This window comes from Schistocerca serialis, chromosome 4, assembly GCF_023864345.2.
Source record: "Schistocerca serialis cubense isolate TAMUIC-IGC-003099 chromosome 4, iqSchSeri2.2, whole genome shotgun sequence".
Lineage (NCBI taxonomy): Eukaryota > Metazoa > Arthropoda > Insecta > Orthoptera > Acrididae > Schistocerca > Schistocerca serialis.
Window position 1 is genome coordinate 493,599,604 of NC_064641.1, and position 25,452 is coordinate 493,625,055.

General features: G+C 44.5%; 1 non-coding gene across 1 annotated transcript; it reads right to left on the minus strand.

Annotated features, from left to right (window-relative positions):
* Window positions 1-22,980: 22,980 nt before the first annotated feature.
* Window positions 22,981-23,098, minus strand: LOC126476719 (U5 spliceosomal RNA). Its single transcript, XR_007587191.1, has one exon. It is a non-coding gene; the product is annotated as a U5 spliceosomal RNA (small nuclear RNA).
* Between the last annotated feature and the right edge of the window lie 2,354 nt (window positions 23,099-25,452).

Consider the following 25,452-nt stretch of genomic DNA (forward strand, 5'->3'; position numbering starts at 1 on the left):
GCGGCGGCGGCGGCCCTTTTCATCCCACGCGCGGGCAGCGGGCAGGCAGGCCCGGATCAGGCTCCGCGGCGCCGACACCACGCGGCAGAATAGCAGCGCCGCCCGCTTCCTGGCTGCTGCGCCCGCCAAGCCGCCCTAGCGGCAAGCAGCCAGCTGAGCACGCCGCGGATTTAGGTCGCGCTGGCCAGGCAGCGCGACACCACGGGACGCGTCCCGTACACCTCCCACCAACAAATAAATTCATACAAGCACACCGGATCGAAAGCTGTACAAACTCAGGAGACATCACACTAATGCTTCTGACCTTGAAAATGGTCAACAGTGCGAAGTCGAGACTCCACAAGTTTCTTTCGGCAATCCGTTTCCAACTCAAGCCGCTCACCGATCGTTACTTCCAGTTGTTGTTGTTGTTGTTGGTGGTGTGGTCTTCAGTCCAGAGACTGGTTTCATGCACCTCTCCATGATACTCTAACCGGTGTAAGACTCTTCAAGTAACTACTATAACAGACAGCCTTCTGAATCTGCTTAGTGTATTCATCTCTTGGTCTCCCTCTACGATTTTTACTCTCCACGCCTCCCTTCAATGCTAAGTTGGTGATCCCTTGATGTCTCAGAACGTGTCCTACCTACCGATCCCGTCTTCTAGCCAGGTTGTGTCACAGACTCCTCCTAAATTCTGTTTAGTACCTCCTCATTAGTTACGTGTTGTTGTTGTTGTTGTTGTTGTTGTGGTCTTCAGTCCTGAGACTGGTTTGATGCAGCTCTCCATGCTACTTTATCCTATGCAAACTTCTTCATCTCCCAGTGCCTACTGCAGCCTACATCCTCCTGAATCTGCTTGGTGTATTCATCTCTTGGTCTCCCTCTACGATTTTTACCCTCCCTGCTGCCCTCCAATACTAAATTGGTGATCCCTCGATTTCTCAGAACATGTCCTACAAACCGATCCCTTCTTCTAGACACGTTGTGTCACTACATCCTCTTCTCCCCAATTCTGTTCAATACCTCCTCATTAGTTATGTGATCTACCCATCTAATCTTCAGAATTCTTCTGTCGCACCACATTTCGAAAGCTTCTATTCTCTTCTTGTCCAAACTATTTATCGTCCATGTTTCACTTCCATACATGGCTACACTCCATACAAATACACTCCTGGAAATTGAAATAAGAACACCGTGAATTCATTGTCCCAGGAAGGGGAAACTTTATTGACACATTCCTGGGGTCAGATACATCACATGATCACACTGACAGAACCACAGGCACATAGACACAGGCAACAGAGCATGCACAACGTCGGCACTAGTACAGTGTATATCCACCTTTCGCAGCAATGCAGGCTGCTATTCTCCCATGGAGACGATCGTAGAGATGCTGGATGTAGTCCTGTGGAACGGCTTGCCATGCCATTTCCACCTGGCGCTCACCTGCACGGCGCCAAACACGCATACGACCATCGTTGGCACCAAGGCAGAAGCGAATCTCATCGCTGAAGACGACACGTCTCCATTCGTCCCTCCATTCACGCCTGTCGCGACACCACTGGAGGCGGGCTGCACGATGTTGGGGCGTGAGCGGAAGACGGCCTAACGGTGTGCGGGACCGTAGCCCAGCTTCATGGAGACGGTTGCGAATGGTCCTCGCCGATACCCCAGGAGCAACAGTGTCCCTAATTTGCTGGGAAGTGGCGGTGCGGTCCCCTACGGCACTGCGTAGGATCCTACGGTCTTGGCGTGCATCCGTGCGTCGCTGCGGTCCGGTCCCAGGTCGATGGGCACATGCACCTTCCGCCGACCACTGGCGACAACATCGATGTACTGTGGAGACCTCACGCCCCACGAGATGAGCAATTCGGCGGTACGTCCACCCGGCCTCCCGCATGCCCACTATACGCCCTCGCTCAAAGTCCGTCAACTGCACATACGGTTCATGTCCACGCTGTCGCGGCATGCTACCAGTGTTAAAGACTGCGATGGAGCTCCGTATGCCACGGCAAACTGGCTGACACTGACGGCGGCGGTGCACAAATGCTGCGCAGCTAGCGCCATTCGACGGCCAACACCGCGGTTCCTGGTGTGTCCGCTGTGCCGTGCGTGTGATCATTGCTTGTACAGCCCTCTCGCAGTGTCCGGAGCAAGTATGGTGGGTCTGACACACCGGTGTCAATGTGTTCTTTTTTCCATTTCCAGGAGTGTACTTTCAGAAACGACTTCCTCACACTTAAATCTATACTCGATGTTAACAAATTTCTCTTCTTTATCAACGCTTCCTTGCCATTCCCAGTCTACATTTTATATCCTCTCTACCCCGACCGTCATCAGTTGTTTTGCTCCCCAAATAGCAAAACTCCTTTACTACTTTAAGTGTCTCATTTCCTAATCTAATTCCCTCAGCATCACCCGACTTAATTCGACTTCATTCCATGATCCTCGTTTTGCTTTTGTTGATGTTCATCTTATACCCTCCTACCTACCTAATCTTCAGCATTCTTCTGTAGCACCATGTTTCGAAAGCTTCCGTACTCTTCTTGTCTAAACTATTTATTGTCCATGTTTCACTTCCATACATAGCTACACTCCATAAAAATACTTTCAGAAAGGAGTTACTGGCACTTAAATCTATACACGATGTTAACAAATTGCTCTACTTCAGAAACGCGACGTTTTTGCTGTTTCGTCCCTATGACGATTCATAACACGTTCATTGTCTTCAGAACAGATGAACAGCCTTTGTTGAATATACAGGGTGACACTGAAAAACAGGAACTCTTCCACAATCCAATAAAACTAGACGTGATGAAGGAAAGAAACTGCATTCATAGTAATTGAGACCTTACAACTTTGCCATTTACGAAACATTGGTGGCATTTATCATTTTTTACAAATTACTTCCTTTGCATGGCGTCCTCCTGGACGAACACATTCGTGAAATCTGCTGCTGAGATTCCTCACTGACCGCTGCAACATCTCAGCTGGGTTACTGTGAACTGCATCCCGGATTCTCTGTTTTAACTCATCCCAGGTTCTTGGTCGAGTCGTGTAGACTTTGCTCTTGATATAGCCCCACAAGAAAAAAATCACAAACAGATAAATTTGGCGATCTAGGGAGCCAGGGAATATTACCGAATCGTGAGATCACACGGTTGCAAAAAATTCTCGCACATATGTCATTGATTATCGTGCAGTGCGTGATGTCGCTCCGCCCTGTTGAATCCAGGCTCCTTGAACGTTTGGAAAGTTGTTCAATGCAGGTGTATCGAAAGTTCGTAACATTTCCACGTAACGGTCGGCACTGACAGTTATACTGTTCCCTGTTCATCTGCGAAAAAATACGATCCGGTAATCCCATGTGATGAAACACCACACCATACTGTCACTTTACTAGAGTGTAAATGGCGCTCATGAAGTCATCAGAATTTGTGTTTGGCCAGTAACGGTAGATCTGTTTATTTACATAACCTGTGAGATGAAAATGTGCCTCATCTGACATCCACATCTTATTTAAAAATTCATCGTCATTGTTTATTTTTGTTATCATTTGTTGACAGAACCCTAACCGCAACCGGTAATCGTAGTCCTTCAATTGTTGCACCATCTGTAGTTTGTACGGATGAAATTTTAAACCAAGATGAAGAATTCTGCGAACACTCTCCCGTGACATCCCAACCACTGCTGCTTGCTTACGAATTGAACGCCGTGGGCTCCGTAAGACAGACTCGCGTACAACATCAATGTTCGCTGGAGAACGCACACTTCTTGGTCGTCCTGTTGGTTTCTTCTTGAGGGCAGATCCAGTCTCTTCGAAGTTATTAATCCAACATTTTATCGCGTGTTTCGACGGAACGGCATCATGAGGTCCTAAATTATAAAAACGTCGTAACTCCTTCTGCGACGCTACCAAACTATAATTGTATTCTTAAAACATTTTTATGGCTAACACGCGCTGTTGTCCGTTCCACAGATCCGTGAGTACAGAAATGGCGGACTGTTCACTCGCTAACTGTCGTGAACCCGCGGTGCTGCCACCTGCCCATGGTTGCCACTACTCATTTCAAATATTCCTGTTATTCTGTTGCACCCTGTACCTGCAGCTACTATATGGCCCTATTCCAACAGTTTTTACCCTACAATGAAAACGTTTCGGTGCCAGTTCCCAAATGCACGCATGGAAGCTCTTTTTGTCATTTTGAATACTGGCGCTGGTGCATCTTCTACGAAAATCTTCATTTGACAGAAATTCGTGAACTGGTCGAATCTTTTCTTGAAATAACTCATCGAGCACCTACAGCTGCCTATATTTCGGTTCGTGCATGGTTCCATTCAACAAGCAGTAACTTTTAAAATATTTTCACAATCAAAAAATCCTGTTTCAGGCATAATCTATGTACTTCAGGGGTGCAATTATGTAAAAAAATCCATTTTTACCTCCGTTTCGACCAAAACCTGCACTTAAGTAATGAGGAATATATGTTCAGGTCTTAAGCATGTCTTAGAGAGGTTGAAAAAAATCGGCATACCAGCTGCAAATAAAGTTTTATTGGAACCTTTCACCCAGTTTACGACAGTTTTAAAATTATCTTCTTCCGAAGGTGTAATGGATCTTGTCACCATGGTGATTAAATACATTGAATAAAGCCAAACGGCTCTTGTCATATGAAACGTTCATCTAAACAACATGACTTATGATTGGAGCACTGTAGTATTACAAATGTGCAGATCAAACGCCAAGCGTAGTCGGCCATTAACGTAAAGCTGTTGTTGCGGTGAAAGTTGACTTATAAAGCGTGTCACCCCCCCCCCCCCCCCCCCAAAAAAAAACACCGACAACGGTTAGTATGTCGTGAAGGAAGGCAAACTGATCGGTTTTTAAGAATTAACCCATATCCAGCCCAAAAGCGGACAGTTTGGGCGCTGGAGAGCGTCGAGGTCAGAGAACGAACGGTTGTCACGGTTTGTTCCGATTCGTTTTGGTGACTGAGTATGGACGGTATGCAATTCTTTGGCCATCTGTATACTGTGGACGGACGAACTGAGCCTGATAACAATCGTACGCATGCGCTATATTCCTACACGCAGCTCTTCAGCGCATCCTACTGCGGACCCTGTGTGCCAATGCAGTTACGTTGTTGACAGCAGTGCGACATGTATCAGCACACAGCTGCGAAAATGACCGGCATGGTGCTTGCCTACAGTAGAGCAGACTGCAATGGGAGAGCTGTTGCAAGACTGCGGAACGCTTTCCACCAAACAGACGTAACAAACATCATTTTATGTTTGCGGCTATCGGTCGACGCCTCACAGAAGCCGGAAAGTTGCACATAGGTATTTTCTGCCTGAGCGTTGCCCATTGTATAGCAAAGCAGTAGCAGTCTGTACTTGATACTAGTAGATACTATCCCTAGTTTATTGCTTGTCCTCTAGTAGTTGCAGAATCGTGATGGGGGTCATCCACGCTCACTCGAACACCACAGTTGGAGGAGGACGTGCCGACAATGTTCGAAGAGGACGCATCCACTAGGACTTGGCAGGTGGCACGCCTGCTGCACACGAGTATAAGTGCCGTGTGGCGCGTTGTTCTTCAACGCCGTGCACACCATCCGCAGGAAGTCCAGGAATTACGGAAGGAGGACTACCGACGACGAGTTGTTGTTTGCGCAGTGGTATTTACAACAGCGCATACTCCAGCCATAATTCCAGAGCTTGGTGCTATTCACAGTTGAATGCACGTTTACTAGAGACGGCATATTAAACTTGCACGGTATACGTGTTTGGACGGACGAAAGTCAGCGTGCGCAGGTGATTCAATATCATCAACGCAGGGTCGATATTAACGTCACTGGGTCATATCTACTACCAGACAGACTAACAGGACCGATCTCCTTCACATTTCTCAGAGATGTTTTGCCTTTCCTTTTGGATACAGTGCTACTAGATGATCGGATGGACATGTGGCTGCAGCGAGACGGAGGTCCCAGCACACTTCGATGTCGATGTGCGGAATCACTTGAGCGTCGCATAAATTGGTAGGGGTGGACCAGTTCCATGGCCAATAAGGTCGACAGATCTGACACCTCTCAGTTATTTTCAGTGGGGTAGTCTGAAGAGTATACTGTATGGTACATCTGTAACGTCAGTAGTCGACCTTATTGCTCTAGTCCATGGAGTGACTGAAATACTTCAAACACAACCGCACGTATCTGGTCATGCCCATGAGGCTCAGCAGCGCCGATGTAGGCTCTGCATTGACATGAGGTTCGCAGTTCGGAGACCGTTTGTAATGCACACAGCGCGATGTGCTACTCATATTGAGTTTACTGAAATAATGTGAAACGCACACCCTTTCAAGACTTCTACGTTCTCCAGCGCCCAAGCCGGGCCTTTTTGGATATGGGTTGTGTCTTCAAAACTGATCAGTGTGTCTTCCCACAAAACATACTAAGCGTTGTTTTTAGAGACGTTCTGTATGCATTAAAACACAATGATGGCATCTGGATTACAAGCGTGCATATGACAAATAGCAAAAGTCAAGGTGCCGGCCGTGGTGGCCAAGCGGTTAAAGGCGCTACAGTTTGGAACCGCGCGGCCGCTACGGTCGCAGGTTCGAATCCTGCCTCGCGCATGGATGTGTGTGATGTCCTTAGGTTAGTTAGGTTTAAGTAGTTCTAAGTTCTAGGGGAATGATGACCTTAGAAGTTAAGTCCCATAGTGCTCAGAGCCATTTTTGAAAAGTCAAGGTACTTATTTAGCATATGAAGTAATATAGTCCATCACACCTTTTGAAGAAGACGCTTATACTGGTTGATTTTTTCAACCTCTCCAATTTAATGTTCACATTGTTGTATCAGGCAGGACATGAGAGCAACGACACCTTATGTAAGTGCAGGCGGCACCAATCCTGCACGAAATCAGACCAAAGCGGAATCTGACAGCAGGAGGAAAGACAATGAGCAGCGCTGTTGGCGTTTGGAGGCGCCGCTGCACGCCGGCAGCTGCCGGCTCGGGTGCAGCGGGCCCGTTAATTAATATTGTGGCACAAACGAGCGCGCGACAATTAGCGAGCGGCTCGTAATTAGCGCTGCTTGTTTATTTGCACTTCCCGGCGCTCTCCGTGGGAACGTTGACACTGCGCGCGGCGCTACCAGCCACCGGCCGACAGCGCTCACGGCGCGTCCGCGAGACGGCTCTGCACTGCGACCGTGTATGTCTCAACATCCACGCCCAGGACGGTGTCCACCAGGTGGCGCAGATCCGCCGTCGTCTTACTAACGATAACGGAGGGCGATTCTCACAAGGCGACCTCCCCATCGCACCCCCCTCAGATTTAGTTATAAGTTGGCACAGTGGATAGGCCTCGAAAATCTGAACACAGATTAATCGAGAAAACTCGAAGAAGTTGTGTGGAACTATGAAAAAAATAAGCAACGTGTACAAACTGAGTAGTCCATGTTCAAGATAGGCAACATCAAGGATAGTGCAAGGCCAGGAGCGCCGTGGTCCGGTGGTTAGCGTGAGCAGCTGCGGAATGGAAGGTCCATGGTTCAAGTCTTCCGTCGAGTAAAAAGTTATCATTTTTTATTTTCAGACAATTTTTATCTGTCCGTCCGTCCGTCCGTCCGATGCGATGTAACTGCGCCGTAGTATGAGGACGCTACACCTAAAGAAACATCGAAACATCTACAAGAAAACCTAAATCGGGCAAGGCAGAAGAATCTTTTTACTCATTCGCTAAGTGTACAAGTTAGGTTGGTCGCGTGCGGTAGCGTTCTCGCTTCCCACGCCCGGGTTCCCGGGTTCGATTCCCGGCGGGGTCAGGGATTTTCTCTGCCTCGTGATGGCTGGGTGTTGTGTGCTGTCCTTAGGTTAGTTAGGTTTAAGTAGTTCTAAGTTCTAGGGGACTTATGACCACAGCAGTTGAGTCCCATAGTGCTCAGAGCCATTTGAACCATTTTAGGTTGGTCGTCAACACATTCCTGTCATGTGACGGCCATCCCGTCACCAGTGTCGTATAGAATATATCAGACGTGTTTGCCTGTGGAGGAAATGTTTTCGGTTCTCATTGGAGAGGCACGTCCTTTCGTCTACTAATAGCACGGTTTTGCGGTGCGGTCGCAAAACACAGACACTAAACTTATTACAGTGAACAGAGACGTCAATGAACGAACGGACAAATCATAACTTTGCGAAAATAAAGAAAGTAAATTTTTCACTCGAGGGAAAATTTGAACCAAGGACCTCACGTTCCTCAGCTGCTCACGCTAACCACGGGACCAAGGCACTCCTGAGCTCACACTATCCTTGATGTTGCCTATCTTGCGCATGAACTACTCAGTTTGTATATTTTGCTTATTTTTTTCATAGTACCACACAACTTCTTCCTGTTTTCTCGATTGATCTGTGTTCAGTTTTTCAAGGTCTACCCACTGTGCCAACTTATAACTAAATCTGAGGGGGGTGCGATGGGGAGGTTCCCTTGTCAGCGCCATCGTACATGTTAACGACCTACAAAGTTGGAAGACGGTACAGGTTCTTTAGACCCGCCTATCTTCCACTTTATTTGCTCATGTTCTGTGGTCATATCAAGACATCGTCAGTTTAGTAGTCGTAAAAATCGTAGAGGGAGACGAAGAGACGAATACACCAAGAACCTTTAGAAAGACGCAAGTTGCAGCAGTTATTCGGAGATGAGGCTTGCACAGGATATGAAATGAAATGATATCATCGTGCGGCACTTTTGGCCGGGAGGCCCTATCCAGGGGAGTTCGGCCGCCGTATTTCAAGTCCTTTTAGTTGACGCCACTTCGGCGACTTGCAAGTCAATGATGATGAAATGATGATGAAGGACACACAACACCCAGTCATTTCGAGGCAGAGAAAATCCCTGACTCGCCGGGAATCGAACCCGGGAACCCGCGCGGGGGAAGCGAGAGTGCTACCGCAAGACCAATAACTGCGAACTGCACAGGATAGAGTAGCACGGAGAGCTGCATCAATCCAGTCTTCGGACTGAAGACCACAATAATAACTGTGGTCATTGAGGTTATTAGAAAGGGCTGACGGTGGTTGTACGCTGAATTCAGTCGTAGCTAATGCTTGTAGTCATCTGAGGTCCACGAGACGAACGCTTGTTTCCCAACGGAAAACCACCGCTGTGACTCGGCGTTAAATCCTGTGGACCTGTCCTTTCTGGGGTCGCGTCTCGTGACGTCACGCCAACAGATACCCTGCGCTGCCACTGAACGAGTCGTCTTTAAACTGTGGTGGCACGTACGAACGGATGAAAGCCGAGAGCAAGCTCCCCTATTATAGCTCTGGCGTTGAGGCTAAAACGTTATATCAAATTGTGAAAAATACGCTAGTGAACATGTTTTGAACTATTGTGTGGCTCAAAGGGTTCAAATAGCTCTCAGCACTAAGGGACTTGACATCTGAGGTAATCAGAATTATTTAAACCTAACTAATCTAAGGACGTCACACACATCCATGCCCGAGGCAGGATTCGAACCTGGACCGTAGCGGTCGCGCGGTTCCAGACTGTAGTGCCTAGAACCACTCGGCCACACTAATCGGGGGACTATTGTGTGCTTACTGGACCAACAATACATCTCCCCAGCGTTATTTACACTAACATTACAAAGAGTTCAATGGTCTCTGTTGGACTCCTTTCATGTTAATTTCTGAAATATGTTGTCATTTACGGCATACATTTCACTTCTAAATTTACTGTGGTGTTTCTGACTCTGTCTGGGAGGAGACAGCAGTGGAACGTGTTACTTTTACACATAATCAAGAACGATCTGTCACACTACTACACTTTAAAACACAGTTTATATGTAATTCATGTCACACAGTCTCATACGGAACCTACATCCGCTTTCTTTTATATACTGTATATGATGGTTCAAGAATCATAAAAGAAGGTTATATAAATGGAGGAAGCCTGGGGATACTGACAGGTTTCAGAAAGATTATATAATGGTAAGACAGAGAATTAGGAACCAGGTTTTAAACTGTAAGACATTTCCAGGGGCAGATGTGGACACTGACCACAATCTATTGATTATGAACTGTAGATTAAAACTGAAGAAACTGCAAAAAGGTTGGAATTTAAGGAGATGGGACCTGGATAAACTGAAAGAACCAGAGGTTGTACAGAGTTTCAAGGAGAGCATAAGGGAACAATTGACAGGAATGGGGGAAATAAATACACTAGAAGAAGAATGGGTAGTTTTGAGGGATGAAGTAGTGAAGGCAGCAGAGGATAAAGTAGGTAAAAAGACGAGGGCTGGTAGAAATCCTTGGGTAACAGAAGAGATAATGAATTTAATTGATGAAGGGAGAAAATACAAAAATGCAGTAAATGAAGCAGGCAAAAAAGAATACAAACGTCTCAAAAATGAGATCGACAGGAAGTGCAAAATGGCTAAGCAGGCATAACTAGAGGACAAATTTAAGGATGTAGAGGCTCATCTCACTAGGAGTAAGACAGATACTGCCTACAGGAAAACTAAAGAGACCTTTGGAGAAAAGAGAACCACTTGTATGAATATCAAGAGCTCAGATGGAAACCCAGTTCTAAGCAAAGAAGGGAAAACAGAAAGATGGAAGGAGTATATAGAGGGTCTATACAAGGGCGATGCACTTGAGGACAATATTATGGAAATGGAATAGAATGTAGATGAAGATGAAATGGGAGATATGATACTGCGTGAAGAGTTTGACAGAGAACTGAAAGACCTGAGTCGAAACAAGGCCCCAGGAGTAGACAACATTCCGTTAGAACTACTGACAGCCTTGGGAGAGCAAGACCTGACAAAACTCTACCATCTGGTGAGCAAGATATATGAAACAGGCGAAATACCCTCAGACTTCAAGACGAATATAATAATTCCAATCCCAAAGAAAGCAGGTGTTGACAGATGTGAAAATTACCGAACTATCAGTTTAATAAGTCACGGCTGCAAAATACCAACGCGAATTCTTTACAGACGAATGGAAAAACTGGTAGAAGCCGACCTCGGGGAAGATCAGTTTGGATTCCGTAGAAACACTGGAACACGTGAGGCAATACTGACCTTACGACTTATCTTAGAAGACAGATTAAGGAAAGGCAAACCTACGTTTCTAGCATTTGTAGACTTAGAGAAAGCTTTTGACAATGTTGACTGGAATACTCTCTTTCAAATTCTGAAGGTAGCAGGGGTAAAATACTGGGAGCGAAAGGCTATTTACAATTTGTACAGAAACCAAATGGCAGTTATAAGAGTCGAGGGACATGAAAGGGAAGCAGTGGTTGGGAAGGGAGTGAAACAGGGTTGTAGCCTCTCCCCGATGTTATTCAATCTGTATATTGGGCAAGCAGTGAAGGAAACAAAAGAAAAATTCGGAGTAGGTATTAAAATCCACGGAGAAGAAATAAAAATCTTTGAGGTTCGCCGATGACATTGTAATTCTGTCTGAGACAGCAAAGGACTTGGAAGAGCAGTTGAACGGAATGGACAGTGTCTTGAAAGGAGGATATAAGATGAACATCAACAAAAGCAAAACGAGGATCATGGAATGTAGTCGAATTAAGTCGGGTGATGCTGAGGGAATTAGATTAGGAAATGATACACTTAAAGCAGTAAAGGAGTTTTGCTATTTGGGGAGCAAAACAACTGATGACGGTCGGATTAGAGAGGATATAAAATGTAGACTGGCAATGGCAAGGAAAGCGTTGCTAAAGAAGAGAAATTTGTTAACATCGAGTATAGATTTAAGTGTCAGGAAGTCGTCTCTGAAAGTATTTGTATGAAGTGTAGCCATGTATGGAAGTCAAACATGGACGATAAATAGTTTGGACAAGAAGAGAATAGAAGCTTTTGAAATGTGGTGCTACAGAAGAATGCTGAAGATTAGATGGGTAGATCACATAACTAATGAGGAGGTATTGAATAGGATTGGGGAGAAGAGAAATTTGTGGCACAACTTGACCTGAAGAAGGGATCGGTTGGTAGGACATGTTCTGAGGCATCAAGGGATCACCAATTTAGTATTGGAGGGCAGCGTGGAGGGTAAAAATTGTAGAGGGAGACCAAGAGATGAATACACTAAGCAGATTCAGAAGGATGTAGATTGCAGTAGTTACTGAGAGATGACGAAGCTTGCACAGGATAGAGTAGCATGGAGAGCTGCATCAAACCGGTCTCAGGACTGAAGACCACAACAACAACAACATATGATAAGATACTGTCATCCCCCTTCCCTTCTGTGTGAAAGGATGAATGAGCAAATGTATTTCTAGTTGCATGCTTGATGGTAGCAGACAAGCCTGTCTGCTAGAGAACAGTAGGACCAATGTCGGAACAGGTAGCTACGCTATCTAAAAGCAAAGAGGTTTCTATTCTTGGTATGGTCCTGTCCGTCCCTTGTCATGTTGGTATAGGAAGCTGCCTCTCTGGTCACTTCCGTTTTGTATCGGTGAAGCACCCTCGGTAGGGGTCCAGGGCAGTCTGTCCGCTGCAAGCGTCTGAAGTGGTAAGATCTCCGGCTAAGCGCGTGTTTGCTAAGTCCATAGGAAAATGGATTTCTTAAGTTCAGCCTAACTGAAAATTTAATCACCTTTATTTCAGGTTTAGATCTAAAAATCTAATGTTACCTTAAATTGCAACGCAGTGTAATTCGAGTGTGAAGTTCAGAATATCTTCCGGTAGTTGCTTTGCCACTACTTTGTGAGTAAAGTGGAACCACGTGTGGATGATCCGTAACTCTAACCAAGATCATCAATCTTAAATGCGAACGTACGTGAGATTATAACGTCTTGTCGCGACAATATTTTTCATATAGCAACTTTTCTTTATGTTCAACCCACGTGGGGTCTACTTTGTGAGACCAGTACCGCGTGCTTATACGAATGTTTGACCCACCAGGTTAATAGTAAGGTGATAGTAACCAGTTCGAGGTTTTTCTTTTGTAAATTGCGCTTCGATGCAATTTATTTTAGTTATCAAAATTATTGTGGAGTTACACTCTTTGTGTAAACCAAGTTCACCACGTGAAGCATGTGGTGTAATCATCAAAGTAGCCCTCAGCTATTCTTTTCGGGAATATTTCACAGAGAGTTAGTATGAATTTAGTATACCAGTGTGTGATAATTTCATGACTGACAGGATTGCGCTACGAACGTAACTTCTTTGGGTGAAAATTGAATCGGTTGGTTGTGGTTAATTTCCTCTTGCATATGTTTCAACGTTCTTCGTGTGTTATTTTATGGATGCAGTGTTGTATGCAGTCTCCCAATCTTGGCTCCGTATTTGATGTGTTCCGTAAGATCACAAACTCACATTTTCACAATCCTAAAAAAGGCACCAGTTTAGTTATGAATCAAGTTTAATATGCTGAAATTTTAACGGAACAATGATCAATGTTAAAATAAATGTCCAAATGTAAACTGATTTATGGTTCATGGTGTGGGTTCCTGGTATCATGTCCTAGTTCATGAACCACGGGCAACGTATGAGTGGCCAAGTAAGTGGTCCCGACAGTCGGGATACCAGTTACTTTGGAATAACGCTGGGCATATCGGACATATTCCGAGTCGTGGCCACCTTTGTGCTCAGACGGCAAAGACTACCAAATCCACCGGTTAGTCCCTCAACCGTTAGGGGTAAAACTCAATGGGACCGGGGGCAAGTACGGCTAGCAACCTGCTTCCCTGGTACTATAAATATGATGCTGACAACAATCAGAGCAAAATGCCTCGGACCTTTGGAGGTGACGGAGTCCCACCTCTAATTGACAAACCAGGGACTCCTAAGATACGACTCAGAAAAAGAATGGTAACCAAATGGGGAGCTATTAATATCAATGGGGGCTACTCTGGGAAGAAGGTAGAGCTGGCAGAGGCTGCAAGTAAGATGGGATTGGACGTTTTAGCTGTTAGTGACATTCGGGTAAGGGGTGAGAAAGAAGAGGAAGTGGGAGAATACAAGGTCTACCTGTCAGGAGTCAAAGCAGGAATAGCACAATGGGGTGTAGGGCTTTTCATCAGGAAAGAAATGGAACCCAGTGTAGTTGCAATAAGGTATGTAAACGAACGACTGATGTCGATAGATTTGACAGTGTCTAGCAAGAAAATTAGGATTGTGTCAGTATATTCGCATTGTGAAGGGACAGATCAAGATAAGATGGATAGTTTTTATGACGCACTCAACGATGTAGTTGTTAGAGTAAAGGACAAGGACAGTGTTCTGCTCATGGGTGATTTTAATGCCAGGATTGGAAATCGAACAGAAGGGTATGAAAAGGTTATGGGTAAATGTGGAGAGGATATGGAGGCCAACAGGAACGGGAAACAGCTCTTGGATTTACGTGCCAGTATGGGCTTAGTAATCACAAACTCCTTTTTTAAACATAAGAACATTCACCGGTAGCCGGCCGGTGTGGCCGTGCGGTTCTAAGCGCGTCAGTTTGGAACCGCGTGACCGCTACGGTCGCAGGTTCGAATCCTGCCTCGGGCATGGATGTGTGTGATATCCTTAGGTTAGTTAGGTTTAAGTAGTTCTAAGTTCTAGGGGACTGATGACCTCAGTAGTTAAGTCCCATAGTGCTCAGAGCCATTTGAACCATTCACCGGTATACTTGGGAAGGCAGGGGAACCAGATCTGTCATTGACTATATAATAACAGATCAGGAATTCAGGAATGCTGTGAGGGACACACGTGTATTCAGGGGATTCTTTGATGACACTGATCACTATTTAATCTGCAGTGAAATTGGTATTGTGAGGCCGAAAGTGCAGGAGGTCAGGTCCATGTGTAGGAGGATAAGAGTGGAGAAACTTCAGGATAAGGAAGTCAGACACAAGAACATAACAGTGATCTCAGAAAGGTACCAGTTAGTTGAATGTAGTCAATTGCAGTCACTGGAAAAGGAATGGACAAGGCACAGGGACACAGTACTAGAAGTGGCCAAAGAATGTCTTGGAACAGTAGTGTGTAAAGGTAGGATGAAGCAAACAGCTTGGTGGAATGACACAGTCAAGGCAGCCTGTAAAAGGAAAAAGAAGGCATATCAAAAATGGCTACATACTAGAAGTCAGCTAGACAGAGAAAGTTATGTTGAAGAAAGAAACAAAGCCAAACAGATAATTACAGCATCCAAGAATAAATCTTGGGAAGACTTTGGAAACAGGTTGGAGACCTTGGGTCAAGCTGCTGGAAAACCATTCTGGAGTGTAATTAGCAGTCTTCGAAAGGGAGGTAAGAAGGAAATGACAAGTATTTTGGACAGGTCAGGAAAACTGCTGGTGAATCCTGTTGATGCCTTGGGCAAATGGAGGGAATATTTTGAAGAGTTGCTCAATGTAGGTGAAAATACGATCAGTAATGTTTCAGATTTCGATGTACAATGGGACAGGAATGATGATGGAAATAGGATCACATTTGAGGAAGTGGAGAAAATGGTCAATAGATTGCAGTGCAATAAAGCAGCTGGGGTGGATGAAATTAAGTCGGAACTCATCAAATCCAGTGGAATGTCATGTCTTAAATGGCTACAAAGGATAACTGAAATGGTGTGGGAGTCAGGACAGGTTCCATCAGACTGGACAAAAGCAGTAATCACACCAATCTTTAAACATAGAAACAGAAAAGATTGTAACAACTACAGAGGTATCTCTTCAATCAGCGTTGTGGGTAAAATCTTCTCAGGTATTGTTGAAAGGAAAGTGCGAGTATTATTTGAGGACAAATTGGATGAAAATCAGTGTTGGTTTAGGCCTCTTAGAGGGTGTCAGGACCAGATCTTTAGCTTACGGCAAATAATGGAGAAGTGTTACGAGTGGAACAGGGAATTGTATCTATGTTTTATAGACCTAAAAAAGGGATATGACCAGGTTCCTAGGAGGAAGTTATTGTCTATTCTACGAGATTATGGAATAAGAGGCAAACTTTTGCAAGCAATTAATGGTCTTTACATGGATAGTCAGGCAGCAGTTAGAGTTGATGGTAAATTGAGTCCATGGTTCAGAGTAGTTTCAGGGGTAAGACAAGGCTGCAACCTGTCTCCACTGTTGTTCATATTATTTATGGATCATATGTTGAAAACAATAGACTGGCTGGGTGAGATTAAGATGGGTGAACACAAAATAAGCAGTCTCGCATATGCGGATGACTTAGTTGTGATGCCAGATTCTACTGAAAGTTTGCAAAGTAATGTTTCAGAGCTAGATCAGAAATGTAAGGACTATGATATGAAGATTAGCATCTCCAAAACAAAAGTAATGTCAGTAGAAAAGAGATCTAAACGGATTGAGTGCCAAATAGGAGGAACAAAGTTAGAACAGGTGGACGGTTTCAAGTACTTAGGATGCATATTCTCACAGGATGGCAACATAGTGAAAGAACTGGAAGCGAGATGTAGCAAAGCTAATGCAGTGAGCGCTCAGCTACGATCTAATCTCTTCTGCAAGAAGGAAGTCAGTACCAAGACTAAGTTATCTGTGCACCGTTCGATCTTTCGACCAACTTTGTTGTATGGGAGCGAAAGCTGGGTGGATTCAGGGTGCCTTATCAATAAGGTTGAGGTTACGGATATGAAAGTAGCTAGGATGATTGCAAATACTAGTAGATGGGAACAATAGCAGGAGGGTGTGCACAATGAGGAAATCAAAGAAAAACTGGGAATGAACTCTATAGATGTAGCAGTCAGGGCGAACAGGCTTAGATGGTGGGGTCATGTTACACGCATGAGAGAAGCAAGGTTACCCAAGAGACTCATGGGTTCAGCAGTAGAGGGTAGGAGGAGTCAGGGCAGACCAAGGAGAAGGTACCTGGATTCGGTTAAGAACGATTTTGAAGTAATAGGCTTAACATCAGAAGAGGGACCAATGTTAGCTCTGAATAGGGGATCATGGAGGAATTTTATAAGGGGGCTATGCTCCAGACTGAACGCTGAAAGGCATAATCAGTCTTAAATGATGATGATTTAAATTCTCCTTTATACATCACCGGTTGTCGTAAGATCACTATTAAAAGATTATAATTAATGTTAGTCTGGTTGGGAATTTGGTAAGCTCGACTGGATACCTGGTCAAACAGTTGCTCAGTAATGCAAGGTTAACTTCCCCAGATAGCTTACAGCTTGTAACCCGCTTTCCTTGAATTGAATATCAGCACCGCTTTCAGAACAACTTAATGCATCAACATTACAAAAGAGAGTTTAAAATATTTTTATACAGGTAGGCAAATAAGGCAGAAGCGATAGGTAACACTCCATCAGAATTTCTAAAATCATTGGGGGAAGTGACAACAAAACGACTATTCACGCTGGTGTGTAGAATGTATGGGTCTGGCGAAATACCACCTGACGTCCGGAAAAAAATCATCCACACAATTTTGAAAACTGCAAGAGCTGAAGAGTGCGAGAATTATCCCACAATCATTATCGCACTTATCAGCTCAAGCGTCCAAGTTACTTACAAGAATAATAAACAGAAGAATGGAATAGAAAACTGAGAGTGTATTAGATGTCGAACAGATTGACTTTAGAAAAGTTAAAGGCGCCAGAGAAGCAATTCTGACGTTGCCGTTGATAATGGAAGCAAGACTAAAGAAAAACCAAGACATGTTCATAGGATCTGTCGATCTGGAAAAAGTGTTCGACAATGTAAAATGGTGTACTGCACGCCAAAGCAACGACAAATGGGATGCTCGGAGGGTGGTGGAATACAGGAGTTTGCATGGGTCGCAAATCATAAACAAGGCGAAGTGGTAACTCTGGCAGTAGTGGGAACTACGTTGTACACTTGACTAGGTAGAGCCAGGCCCTGCGCGACAGGCACAATGGATCATATAACGCATTAGATAAACCTTATTTTGGGTGTGCAGGATAAATAAGACAACCTGACGGGTAAGCTATAGGGAGAGACGGGTAATATACATGATGTACAAGAGCCATGAGGGAATAATAAGAGAGGGCGACAAAGAACGAAGTACTTGGATTAAAAGAGGTGTAAGACAGGGATGTAGTCTTTTCCTCTACTGTTCAATCTGTACATCGAAGAAGCAATGAAAGAAATAAAAGAAAGGTTCAGGAACGGAATCAGAATCCAAGGTGAAAGGATATCAATGACACGATTTGCTGATGGCATAGCTGTCCTGAGTGAAAGTGAAGAAGAATTACATGATCTGCTGAGTGGAATAAACAGTCTATTGAGTACAGAATATGGATTGATAGCAAAGCGAAGCAAGACGAAAGTAATGAGAAGTAGCAGAAATTAGAACAGGGAGAAACTTAAAATCAGGATTGATGATCACAAAATAGAAGAAGTTAAAGAATTCTGCTACCTAGGCAGCAAAATAACTAACGATGGACAGAGAAAGGTGGATATAAAAAGAAGATTAGCACTGACAAAAAGGGCATTCCTGGTCAAGAGAAGTTTCCTATCAAACACAGGCATTGATTTGAGTAAGAAATTTCTGAGAACGTACGTTTGGAGCACAGCGTTGAATGGATGTGAAACATGGACTGTTGGAAAACCTGCACAGAAGAGAATCGAAGCATTTGAGATGTGGTGCTACAGACGAATGTTGAAAATTAGGTGGACTGATAACGTAAGGAATGAGGAGATTCTGCGCAGAATCGAAGAGGAAAGTAATATGTGGAAAACTCTGACGAGGAGCAGGGACGGAATGACAGGACATCTCCTAGGACAACGGAGAATAACTTCCATGGTACTAGAGGGAGCCGTAGAGGGAAAAAACTGTACAGGAAGACAGAGATTGGACTACATCCACCAAGTAATGAAGGACTTAGGTTGCAAGTGTTACTTTGAGACGAAGAGGTTGGCACAGGAGAGTAATGCATGGCTAACGACAACATAGACTAAAAATTTAGATATTTTAAGATTTCTTTTCCACATCAAGTGCAAGAAGTTGAACATGAAACATACGTTAGGCCACATATCTAGTCGCACTAACTAAGTTGATTCTTGGTGCAGTGGATGATGGATGCGACCGTAAATGCATTTTCCATTTATAGTGGCTCCCAACAGCCACCATGTCAGGTGTAACTTAGTTTGCGAGAATAATAGGTAAAACCGCACAATAAATATTAATGTCTTAATTTAGACGTTAAATCTGCATTTATGCTACGTCGTGGCTCTACAAACTTTATAGCGTAAAATATTGATGAGGCGATCTGTTCAGCAATGTTTCTCAAAGCGGACTCTTATTCACAGTTAACAGGACTACAGCAATCAACCACAAACGCGAGAAAAAAGAATATGTGCTCACAATTTACCAGTGTCAACAGTAGCGGTAATAGCCGAACCGAAGCAAAGCTTGGTAATCTGAATCTTGATAAAACTGAGATTGAAATTTTCGTCACCAGCAGTGACTGGGAGATACAGCCTTCATAAAGTCTGGTAGTCGTTTGAACGAAATTTTAAAGAGCTGTAATCCATTAAAAAATCAGTACATTTCCATAATTCGTGGAATAGATGACGTTTACTCAAACAAACTAATACAGTCACTAAAACGTTGAGAAACATTGCGAGCAAAGTAAGAAATCCAACAAACATAATGACAGGCATCTCTCACGTAAGTCATGTAGTAGAATCTAACACCGTATGTAAAAATTCAAAAGGCTGGACTGTACATACAGAAAGATCTGCTGGTCAACTGCAAATCCTTAGTATTCTATATCTCTTCTATTTACTGTTAATGCCCACTAATTTCTTTGTAGCATGGAGAAACAAACTTACGAAATGCACCGGTATTATAGGTCAAACGTCCTAGCAGATTAATGTGGCTTCAATCTGCGAGGAAGTTTCATTTCACTGCACACCAACTGCAAGGTGAAAATTCCTTCTGGATTATTAATGATTTATACAAGTAATTTCACATATCCCTATCAAATTTTAATTTGTTTCACGTTACCCATAACAGAAAATAGAACGATGTTATTTTGATTAGAAAATTATGATTCAATATTCCTTTATTATAATTCCACGCGACAAAAAATTTAGAATTTAAACAGAAGCAAAAAAAAGTTGTTGTAAAGGAAGATTTGAACATTCATTCAGCTAAGAATATCAACTTAGCTTTTAGCTGTTGTTTTGCATTTAACAGTGGTCGCAAATTATCTCATTTTAGAGCAAACTTCAACCTGATTATTCTTTTTTAAAATTGTGTAGCACAGTTGTAGTAAACTGATGTCTGGACACAGACTTTCAGATCCTATAAATGTACGTAAAGGAAATCGTACAAGGCCTGTCCACAAGGCCCCCTTGTCAGATGAAAGCTCAAACTTACGCTCGCAGTTGTAAAATCTATAAAAGCTACTGTTTGACCAAGGTACAAACACACACAGAGCGCGTAAGAAATCCGACCATAACTCAAATACATTTCAGTCATTTTCAAGAGTATGGAAAAGAACGACTCGCTAAATGTGCCATCTAGTGGCAGTCCTGAGTGTTGGTTGGCGTGACGTCACAATCCGCGACCCCAGAAAGTCAGAATTTAACGCCCAGTCCGCTGTGACAGATGAGGCTGAATAGAGCAAGGTCTGAGAACAACTGGCAGCAGGTATGCAAAGGGATGCCGGCCGGCGATTTGACACAGCAGCGGCCGTCACAAGAGGACGCAGCCAGAAACACAGGGAGTCACTGGACACACAGAGGTGGAAAAGCAACAGCAGGGGTTCGGCTGTATTGTTCCTGCAGCCAGAGGAGAAACGCGCAACCTCTTTCGCAGATGTTGCGCAGGAATACTAGAGCGGCGATTGTTCCCACGCAAAGTGAGGTGCAGTCCACGTTTCAGCAAGGGGCCTCGTATTGTCTCCTGTTCCCGCTAAGATTGGTATCTGCTGCTTGGCGAGAACATTTCTCGGTAAACTGCTGGTGGCAGGAGACTGGGTGACCGAGAAGGCTGTGGGGTTTTTCTAGGTCAGGTAGATGCTGCCTGCGAAAAATAATAGTGTGTTGATTGGACCAACGACCGTGCCGTAAGAAATCATCACAGCGGACGCCAGTCGATGTACTAGTATTGGAGGAACAGATTTTTCCCGCCTTATGGACTAAGGCAGAACAATATGAGAAGTGACGCGCAACTGGCGTACGAGTGTTTCCCGAGCTTTCGATTCGCGGTTTTCATTGGTTGTCGAAAACTCCACTCGGAGCTTTCCGCGGCCTGGGAGATAGAGTGTGGAAGAGGACAACACTGTCATGGTCCGCCCAATAGTGCGGACGAAATATTCGTTTGGGATCCGCGGAAGAGCGCGGACAGAATTCCACCTTGCTCTGAGGAAGAGTGTGGACGAAAGGTCCATCGCCCGACCCGTCGCTGTCACGTATAGCATCTCGAGTTTTCTACCCGTATGGTAAGCACTGTGCAGCACCGTCGGTAGGAATCTTGAGAGCAAATTCTCTCATTTTTCTGCTCACCCACGGAAGCAGCAGTTGTTGTCCGATGCTTGGGCATTATACACTGAAGAGCCAAAGAAAATGCTAGACCTGCCTCTAATACCGTGTAAGAGCACGCAGAAGTGCCGCAAAACGATGTGCCATGGACTCGACTAATGTCTGAAGTAGTGCTGGATGAAATGGATACCATGAATCCTGCAGGGCTGTCCATAAATCTGTAAGAGTACGAGGGGGTGGATGTCTCTTCTGAACAGCACGTTGCAAGGCATCCCAGATATCTACATCTACATCCATACTCCGCAAGCTACCTGACGGTGTGTGGCGGAGGGTACTTTGAGTACCTCTATCGATTCTCCCTTCTATTCCAGTCTCGTATCTTTCGTGGAAAGAAGGATTGTCGGTATGCTTCTGTGTGGGCTCTAATCTCTGATTTTATCCTCATGGTCTCTTCGCGAGATATACGTAGGAGGGAGCAATATAATGCTTGACTTATCGGTGAAGGTATGTTCTCGAAACTTCAACAAAAGCCCGTACCGAGCTACTGAGCGGCTCTCCTGCAGAGTCTTCCACTGGAGTTTATCTGTCATGTCCGTAACGCTTTCGCGATTACTAAATGATCCTGTAACGAAGCGCGCTGCTCTCCGTTGGATCTTCTCTATTTCGACTAAACGACTGTGGGGAACTGTATCGAACGCCTTGCTGAAGTCAAGAAACATGGCATCTACCTGGGAACCCGTATCTATGGCCCTCTGAGTCTCGTGAACGAATAGCGCGAGCTGGGTTTCATACGATCGTCTTTTTCGAAACCCATGCTCATTCCTACAGAGTAGATTTCTAGTCTCCAGAAACGTCATTATACTCGAACATAATACGTATTCCAAAATTCTACAACTGATCGACGTTAGAGATATAGGTCTATAGTTCTGCACATCTGTTCAACGCCCTTCTTGAAAACGGGGATGACCTGTGCCCTTTTACAATCCTTTGGAAAGCTACGCTCTTCTAGAGACCTACGGTACAGCGCTGCGAGAAGGGGGGAAAGTTCCTTCGCGTACTCTGTGTAAAATCGAACTGGCCTTTCCTCTTTTGAGCGATTTTAATTGTTTCTCTATCCCTCTGTCGTCTATTTCGATATCTACCATTTTGTCATCTGTGTGACAATCTAGAGAAGGAACTACAGTGCAATCTTCATCTGTGCAACAGCTTTGGAAAAAGACATTTAGTATTTTGGCCTTTAGTCTGTCATCCTCTGTTTCAGTACCATTTTGGTCACAGAGTGTCTGGACATTTTGTTTTGATCCACCTACCGCTTTGACATAAGACCAAAATTCCACAGGATTTTCTGCCAAGTCAGTACATAGAACTTTACTTTCGAATCCATTGAACACCTCTCGCATAGCCCTCCTCACACTACATTTCGCTTCGCGTAATTTTTGCTTGTCTGCAAGGCTTTGGCTATGTTTATGTTTGCTGTGAAGTTCCCTTTGCTTCCGCAGCAGTTTTCTAACTTGGTTGCTGTACCACGGTGGCTCTTTTCCATCTCTTACGATCTTGCTTAGCACATACTCATCTTTTTTTAACGCTCCACAACAGCACAGCACTATGAAAAATTTATAAAAAGATCATTTAGTGTTCCCCTCCACGGAATTCTTTAGTAAAAGGCGAAAGATTTGTTCATTTGAAGGCAAACCAGAGCTCAATAATGTTCATGTCTCGAAATTTTGTGGCCAGCACAAGTTTTTAAACTAAAAGGAGTGTTCCTGGAGCCACTCTGTAGCAATTCTGGACGTGTGGGGTGTCGCATTTTCCTGCTAGAATTGTCCAAGTCCGTCGAAATCCACAATGAACATGAATGGATGCTCATGATCAGACAGGATGCTTACGTACGTGCCACCTGTCAGAGTCGTATACAGACGTATCAGGGGTCCCATATCACTCCAATTGCACACGCCCCACACCATCACATAGCCTCCACCAGCTTGAACAGCCCCCTGCTCAAAATCAGGGTTCATGGATTCATGACGTTGTCTCCATACCCGTACACGTCCATCCGCTCGATACAATTTGAAACGAGACTCATTCGACCAGGCAACATGTTTCATATTTCCAGTCATCAATAGTTCAATGTCGGTTGTTGACGGGCGCAGGTGAGGCGTAAAGCTTTGTGTCGTGCAGTCATCAAGGGTACACGAGTGAGCCTTTGGCTCCCAAAGCCCATATCGATGATGTTTCGTTGAATGGATCGCACGCTGACACTTGTTGATGGCCCAGCCTTGAAATCTGCAGCAATTTGCGAAAGAGTTGCACTTCTATCACGTTGAACCATTCTCTTCAGTGTACTTATATGGATATGATATTGATTACCTGCAGCCGTCTAGAACGAAATTAGAATTATATTAATACCTTCAGCTGCTGACGGGCATTGATATATATCAACTGGGGCAGGTGAAAATGTGTGCCCCGACCGGGACTCGAATCCGGGATCTCCTGGTTATATGGCAGACGCTCTATCCATTGAGCCACCGAGGGCACAAAGGATAGCGCTACTGCAGGGACTGTCTCGCGCACGCCTCCCGCGAGACCCATACTCTCCTCTTGTACGTCCGCACACTACATTCGTAGTGTCCCACCCCAACACACTCATCACTCGTGGAAGACATTCTTACCAAGTCCTGTAAGAGTTAGAGGAAAATGTGTGCATCCGCACAGAAAGAAGTCCTCTGGTTTGGAGCCGTGTGGAGGGTCTAAACCAGAGGCTCAGACGACTCTGCGACTATAATGGTTGCAAATTCATCGACCTCCGTTATTGGGTGGAGAACTGTAGGGCCCCCCTAGACAGGCCAGCCGTGCACTACACACCGGAAGCAGCTACTAGGGTAGCAGAGTACGTGTGGCGTGCACACGGGGGTTTTTTTAGGTTAGAGGGACCCCCCCTTGGGCGAAACGATAAAATACCTGACGGCTTACCAGAGAGGACATTATCATCGTTGATAAAGAACGTCCGTCCTCAGAGACCAAAAACAGGAAAAGTTAACGTAATATTGGTAAACTGCAGGAGTATCCAGGGCAAGGTTCCTGAATTAGTATCTCTTATTGAAGGAAATAGTGCGCATATAGTATTAGGAACGGAAAGTTGGTTAAAACCGGAAGTGAACAGTAACGAAATCCTAGACACAGAATGGAATATATACCGCAAGGATAGGATAAACGCCAATGGTGGAGGAGTATTTATAGCAGTAAAGAATTCAATAATATCCAGTGAAGTTATTAGCGAATGCGAATGTGAAATAATCTGGGTTAAGTATCAAAGGTGGGTCAGATATGATAGTCGGATGCTTCTATAGACCACCTGCATCAGCAACCGTAGTAGTTGAGCGCCTCAGAGAGAACCTGCAGAACGTCGTGAAGAAGTTTCGTGATCATACTATTGTAATAGGGGGAGACTTCAATCTACCAGGTATAGAATGGGATAGTCACACAATCAGAACTGGAGCCAGGGACAGAGACTCTTGTGACATTATCCTGACTGCCTTGTCCGAGAATTACTTCGAGCAGATAGTTAGAGAACCAACTCGTGAAGCTAACGTTTTAGACCTCATAGCAACAAATAGACCGGAACTTTTCGACTCCGTGAATGTAGAAGAGGGTATCAGTGATCATAAGTCAGTGGTTGCATCAATGACTACAAGTGTAATAAGAAATGCCAAGAAAGGAAGGAAAATATATTTGCTTAACAAGAGTGATAGGGCACAAATCGCAGAATATCTGAGTGACCACCATCAAACGTTCATTTCTGAGGAAGAGGATGTGGAACAAAAATGGAAAAAATTCAGAAACATCGTCCAGTACGCCTTAGATAAGTTCGTACCGACTAAGGTCCAAAGCGAGGGGAAAGATCCACCGTGGTATAACAATCATGTACGAAAGGTACTACGGAAACAAAGAAAGCTTCATCATAGGTTTAAGAGTAGTCGAATCATAGCTGATAAGGAAAAGCTGAACGAAGCGAAAAAGAGCGTAAAGAGAGCAATGAGAGAAGCATTCAACGAATT